At 31.8% G+C, this 7,391-nt stretch overlaps 1 long non-coding RNA gene across 1 annotated transcript; it reads left to right on the top strand.

Moving 5' to 3' along the window:
* Positions 1-4,810: 4,810 nt before the first annotated feature.
* On the top strand, positions 4,811-7,146 carry LOC123545260 (uncharacterized). The gene is made up of 3 exons (XR_006685295.2): positions 4,811-5,138; positions 5,419-5,532; positions 7,028-7,146. It is a non-coding gene; the product is annotated as an uncharacterized LOC123545260 (long non-coding RNA).
* Positions 7,147-7,391: the final 245 nt, after the last annotated feature.

The raw sequence follows: 7,391 nt of genomic DNA, 5'->3' as shown, positions 1-7,391 counted from the left end.
GGCATCAGCAAAGTACTTTATAATGTGGATAAACTGGTTCTGCGCTAAGCATGCTGACAATCTGCCAGACAGTGTAAAATAAGCAAAATTTTACTGATGTCCACAAAAATGCCTCAATTTTTCTCATGAATTCATAATATTGGAAGAGACAAACATCAAAAGTTGGCACAGTTACCAGACAAATGTAAATTACTGTTTTATTTCACTTTTGCAGCAGTGATGTAGTGTTCCTAATTATAATGGTTATAGGGAAGTCTGACCAATAACATGCGTAAACTATTCAATAGCCTGATTCTGTGCATGCACAATTTTGTTCAGTATTAGTTTATCATACTGCAACAGATGTGTTCGACCACTGAATATACACCAAGTTGAAATTTGGTCATATTAAGAATATTAAGAGTTGTAGGTCGTGGTAAAGATTATTCAAGGTACTTACTGAAATCTGTTTAAGAATTAAACTGGTCGAAATTTCTATAATGGTGAACCTTGAAATAAAAGAAAGTAGGTCATGCTGTACCTTGAAAAACAAGAAAGAAGGTCAGTAAGTTATGATTAAGACATTTAAATCTGTATCAAACATTACACTTGTGGTCCAAATTTCTATGCTACTGCTGCAAAGAAGTCTATGTAAAGCAAAAGGGCCAAGATGGCCCTAGGTCGCTCACCTGAGAAACAAACCATTACAGTGTAAACATGTTTGACCTAGTGATTTCATGGAAACAATTGTTTTGACCATTTTTCATCAAGATATGACAAAAATGTGGTCTCTTAAGTGTTAAAAAGTTTATTTTTTTTTTCCATTTGACCTAGTGACCTAGTTTTTAAGCCAAGATAACCTACATTCGAACTTGACCTAGATTTGATCAAGGCAATCATTCTGACCAAATTTCATGAACCTCAATTGAAAAATATAACCTCTATTACATACTAAACGTTTTTGTTTGATTTGTCCTAGAAACCTAGCTTTTTTAACTCAGATGACCCATATTCAAACTTGACCTTAATTTCATCAAGGATATCATTCTGATAAAATGTCATACAGATCAATTGAAAACAGTCTGTATTGCATACATGAGGTTTTTTTATAGTGATCTAGTTTTTTTAATACAAGATGACCCATATTCTAACTTGACCTAGATTTCATCAAGGCAATCAATCTAACTAAATTTTATGAATAACCAGCGTAAAATGCAGTCCCTATTGCGTACACAAGGTTTTTCTTTAACTTTTCTGCGTTACCTAGTTTCTGACTCTACATGACTCATTCAAACTCGACCTAGATTTCATCCAGAGACAAACATTCTGATCAAATTGCATGAAGATCCTGTATAAAATGCAGCCCATGTCGCATACACAATGTTTGTTCTTGGATTTGACATAGTGACATAGTTTTGGACCCAAGAAGACCCATATTCGAATCTGACCTAGATTTCATCAAAGCAATTTACCTGACCAAGATTCATGAAGATCAGTTGTAAAATACCATACCTATCGCATGCACAAGGTTTTTCTTTGATTTGACCTAGTGATATATCTCATTTAGTGATTTGCTCTTGAGAATAAAATCATCGTTAAGACGCGTATTTTATATCACTCGGGCTGCAACCTCGTGATATAATTCCTTCGCATCTGAACTCCAAACAAATATTTATTCAGAGACAAATCACTAAATGAGATATATTATTTCATAATTATGCAATATTTATATCATGTCACTAATACAGGTTTTCTCATGGAACGACCCATATATTATATATATATATATATATATATATATATATATATATATATATATATATATATACTGCTTATTTACAAATTCAAGGAAAATAATATGTAAATTATGAAATGAAAATACATGTATTTATGGGCTATTACAAATTAGATACAAAACAAATTTAATCCATGGTTTCACTTTCCATGTTGTTAAACGAAGAGAGCAGATTATGAAATGCTGTTTTTGGACGCACAAAATGAGAAAGTAACACCAATTAGTTACAGCCACATGATGTTAATATGGAGAAAACAGTTAACACACATTAAAAGCCCCAAGGTTGGTGACACTAAGAGTAATGAAATCTAAAATACGAACTATCTTTAATAAAAAAGGGACTAAACAGGGGATGTTTTCATTAACTATTTGACAAAATAGAATTGTTTTTAAGATGACAACTCCTAATCGGTAATTGATTGTGATTTTGTACCAAGGCATACTTACTTACAATCTTGGAACAAGTTTGTTCTCTATTGTATAGAAATCAAGATTCAGTCAGTGTCATGTCAACATGGAATTAAAAGACAAACTTGCCACCTGTCAAGACAAGACACACAGAGAGGAACTAATACAGAAGGGAATGAAACATTTAGAGCAGCAGCAGTAAGAAACTTTGACACAACTTATACGCTCAACCAAAATGCCATGTAATACTTAACCGCAAATTTCAATTTTGTAAATTCAAAGAACATTTTAGCCATGACCTGGATAAAAAACTTTATAACCAGGCAAGAACAAAATGAAAAATTTATTAAACTTTAAATACAATCTATTAAACTTTATAAAAAGGCAAGAACTAAACAGTAGAAAAACTTTTAAACTTTATAAACAGGCAAGAACTAAACAGTAGAAAAAACTATTAAACTTTATAAACAGGCAAGAACTAAACCGTAGAAAAACTTTTAAACTTTATAAAGAAGCAACAACTTTTTTTTAACCAGACAAGAACTAAACAGTAAAAAAAACTATTAAACTTTATAAACAGGCAATAACTAAACAGTAGAAAAACTATTAACCTTTATAACCAGGCAAGACCTTAACAGTAGAAAAAATATTAAACTTTATAAACAGGCAAGAACTAAACAGTAGAAAATCTATCATACTTTATAAACAAGCAAGAACTAACAGTAGTAAAACTATTAAACTTTATAACCAGACAAGAACTTAAACAGTAGAAAAAATATTAAACTTTATAACCAGGCAAGAACAAAATGGTAGAAAAAACTATTAAACCTAATAAACAAGCAAGAAGAAAACCGTACTGAAACTATCAAAATTTATAGACAGTAAAGAACATTACTGGTGGAGTTCATATGAAAACTACTGCACAAACATTTCAGCCGTAATCTAGATAATAAATTTTACAACCAAGCAATAACATAAACAGTAGAAAAACTATTAAACTTTATAAACAAGCAAAAACAGAACATCAGAAAAACTATTAAACTTTATAAAACAAGCAATAAAAAACTTTATAATCAAGCATGAACAAAACAGAAGAAAAACTATTAAACTTTATACACAGCAAAAAGAAAATGGTAGAAAAACTATCATTTTTTATAAACAAGCCAGAAGAAAACAGTAGAGCAACTTTTAAAATTCATAAAAAAGAAAAACACAGTTGGGTCCATCTTATATATATAGATATTTTATGATTTAATGGCAACCCATTAGAAACTAAATCTCACTTGAAAATTAAATTTTGGTCATATCATGAACATTATAGTGTTCCAGAAAAAAACTACTTTATAAACAAGAGTAAGAACAAAAGAGTAAAAAATATTTAACTTTGTAATCTGTAACAAAATGGTACAAGAAAAAGAATAAAACTCATAAAGCCTTGCAAAAAATTATTTCCTATCACATGTTCAAACTTTTCTTGAGAGGCGATTGGGAGAATTCTTCTTTTAAGACTGGATTTTTCAGAAAATTATTTTTAGTCAAATAATAGGAACATGCCATTAGAGTTTGTTAAGTTAAAACTGAATCCACGTATAAAGAAATTTTGCAACTTTCTGTTCAAAAAGTTAAACAAAATCTCGAGGGCCTTAAAAACAATTTGGGTCTGGCCAAAAATTTTGAGCGGGAAGGGATATCGGAAACTAGTAAATTTTTAGGCCAAACACAGGTTGAGTCAAAGTTATTTTATGACTAATGGCTACCCATGAGAAAAAAAAAACTTGATAAAGGTAAACTCAAAATCTTTAAATCTATACAAAGATACGAAAACATTTAAATAATTACGAGTAACTCCTTCATTTCAACAATAAATAATGTAGCAGCCACACAATTTATGCCTTACAGCTACTTTCTAATTCAAACTGAAAAAAAACCACAGGCGTCCGTCCGTGCAATATTTCATCATGGGTGGGCACCTGGGCGCAGCCACCGATATTTTTTTTTTTTTGAGAAATGAATACTAAACAATATTTAATCTAGCATTTTACAAAAAAATTATTGTTCCAAATATTCTGATATTAAAATATTAGCCCTTACCCTGCTAAATTCCTATAATGAACTTTTCATCTTTCAATTTAGACAGTACCATTTAATGATAAAAGGGGCTTTCACACAGAAAGGTACATACTATTGAATAGCGAACAGAGCAGGTCATGATCAGACTGCTCTGGCATAGGCAGAATCACTTGTGTCCTGCTTGATTAAGGTTAGTCTAGTCCTAATACATGCTTGTTCAAACATACTCAATATCATTACTATTAACGTCATAAAGTACGGTATTAAACCAATAAAAAAAGGTATCTCTACATAAAATAAACAATCATGTTTGTAACCTTGGATGGTTCAAAACTGAAGGGGAAGAAGCATTGAGTAGAAATCTTTCAAAGGATATGACAAAATACAATGCAAAACACTGATCAATCTATAAAACCCGGCAAGTCTATAACAACACTGTTGACCTATTTCAACAAGGAGTAATAAAAAGTTGTTTGTTGTCTTGGTAAAGGGTACATCTTTATAAATAACTTCTAAAGTTTGCATAATTTATAGTATAACATATTATTTCAGCGCGGAGAGGCAGAAATATTATAAACACATATCAAAGGCAAAGTCTACACCATCCAAATACGTCAGTAAAATAATGGATGCAATGCATCAAGAAAAAACATCCATTCCAAAGATGTAACACCCAAATCATTAGGAAACATTTGGAAAGTGAACTTTAATCTGATGGGGGCAATGGTACATGGATATGGACTTTATGGCGTCTTTGACAGTTCCCAGTGGAGTCATCGTTGAGCGTATACCATTTAAATCCTTGTACAAGTACTTTTGTTGTTGACAACATTCCAGACACGCTTTACATACAGCTGGACAACTGCCCTGGTCAGAACAAGAACAGGTGACTTTATTTTCATACAATAATACTTTGAGGCATAGTAATAATTTTTGTGGTCCGGGTTCAATAGCAGGTTTTAAAGCTTTTAATTTCTTTCTTAGTGTGACACAAACACCATTCAACTTAATTTGACATAACTGTTATGAGATCTTTAAAATTTTCATAAATGTAGTAATTCATAAAATCTAAATGGAATTGCCCCTTTTCACGCCTCATCTACATATCGAAAAAATCAAATATCCCTCCACATTATTTCAGGAAAATATAATGTTTACTGTTTCAGGTACGTTCTTGGGTTTCAGGCTAAACTAGTAGAAGAAAACATATTCAAAAAAGTAAAACTATCTTTCCTGATGGTGGGCCATACGCACGAAGACATCGACCAGCAATTTAGTCGGTATGATGATCTTATTTATAGAGGTTCAAAGTTGAGGATATAAACAAGTAAAACGATTATGTCATAAGAACGTAAGATATACTGCACGAAAAAATGACTAAAGCGTTTTCAACTGTAGATAAATTTCACAGAAAAAAAACCTACAAGATCGGGAATCAAAACTTATACTATGGCTACTGTATGTTAAAGTAACTGTTCTTGCAAAAGAAACCACATTTTTATCAAGCATGTAATGATAACATTGTCATTTATGCTATTTTCAAACAAGTTATACACATAGAAAGGCATGGTACACATGTCAAAATTTGAACTTTATCACCCGCGCCCAAAGAAACATTGCAAGTACACCAACTTTTATTTTCACTTTCACAGCTTCTCAGTATGGTGTGCACGCGAAAACATTTTCACACTAGATGAACTAATAGGCGGGTTTGAACGATTTATGAAAACAGAGATTTGAGTATATATATGCAAATGTTAAACCAGTACGAATGTGTAGTACAATTCGGGCTCGTATATAAAGCAGCATCGAAACTAATCTTATTGGGTTAGTGGACTTGCTGTGGCATGTGCGTGTTCGTTTGTACTGCTAGGCGCTTTGCCGTAACTGGTCTGGTATATTGTGGTGGTGATTTAGTTCGTATAAATTCTCTCTACTATATATATAGAGAGAGAAAAAAAATCAAAACAAAAGCGAACAAACCAAAACAAACAAAAAAGATCAGGCCCTGTGTTCACAAAACATGTTTAGCCTCAGCTGAGTTTGATAATACAACTTTATTTGTCATTTACATCTAAATAGCATGTTCACAACTAAATTTAAAGTTAATACCTTCTTTCAAGTGGCTGTTCGGTACTGATGGTCAGTCTCGGTAGGAATTTAACCTTGTCGTTTAAATAAATCTGATATTGAAATTTCCAGCTCAAACTCAGCTGGGTCCGAACAATATTTTGTGAACACGGGGGTCTGGTCACATATCGCATCTAGCGATGACGGTGGCTGAAAGGTTGGCTGGTACAGGCTGAAAAGAAAAACAAAACAAACACAAAACCAAATTCCAGTGAAGAGAAACAAGTTTTCTAAATGACTTGACCAAACATAATTCCAATTTTAAAGTGAACAAATTTTGAAGTTTTCTGCATGTATTTACGATTTTAAAATGAACAAGATTTAAACTAAACAGACTTGTGTTTGAAAAATAAAAAGATGCCTTAAAATAAACCATATTTTATTGAATTACATGCCTTTTGATTCAATGAACCAATGAGGTTCATACTTTAAGTCTTGCATTTTCAGTCTGTAACTTAGCATTTAAAAGTTCTTCAGGGAAGGGAAACACAAGTACAGGTTCATAGGACAAGCTTAATTTAGAACATGGTGAATATATGCAAATAGTGTTGAAGGCAAATAACTGAGTTGCAAGCTACATAATAGCATATGCACACACGCAGTTAAATAGAACATCATTTATACATTCTTATGTCCAAATTTCAGGAATGGTTATCCTGATGTGGCTCAGAAGAATATTTAATTCAGGGCAGTCCTTCCACATACATAAACAAGATACCACCAACAACAGAGAAAATAGATATAGAGAAAACCAAACACGACATAGTATGTTCCTTTTCTTTTTCTTTTTTGAATGGATCAAAAAATATATAGATTGAAAGCATGCAACATAGATGTTTTATATCTGCTTTTTATTTCAATATCAAAAATATTTTTTCACACAACTTATTTGATAAATACCTGCGCAATGTATGTCACATACATATGGCTATGTTTGTATGCTAAATTTGATAACGATAAAATGTATAGAAGAGTATACATCCAGACACAGGGAAATCACAATAACACA

The sequence above is a fragment of the Mercenaria mercenaria genome, chromosome 1 (assembly GCF_021730395.1).
Source record: "Mercenaria mercenaria strain notata chromosome 1, MADL_Memer_1, whole genome shotgun sequence".
In the NCBI taxonomy this organism is placed as follows: domain Eukaryota; kingdom Metazoa; phylum Mollusca; class Bivalvia; order Venerida; family Veneridae; genus Mercenaria; species Mercenaria mercenaria.
The sequence above is the reverse complement of the archived record's forward strand: the minus strand, read 5'-3'. Positions and strand labels throughout refer to the sequence as shown.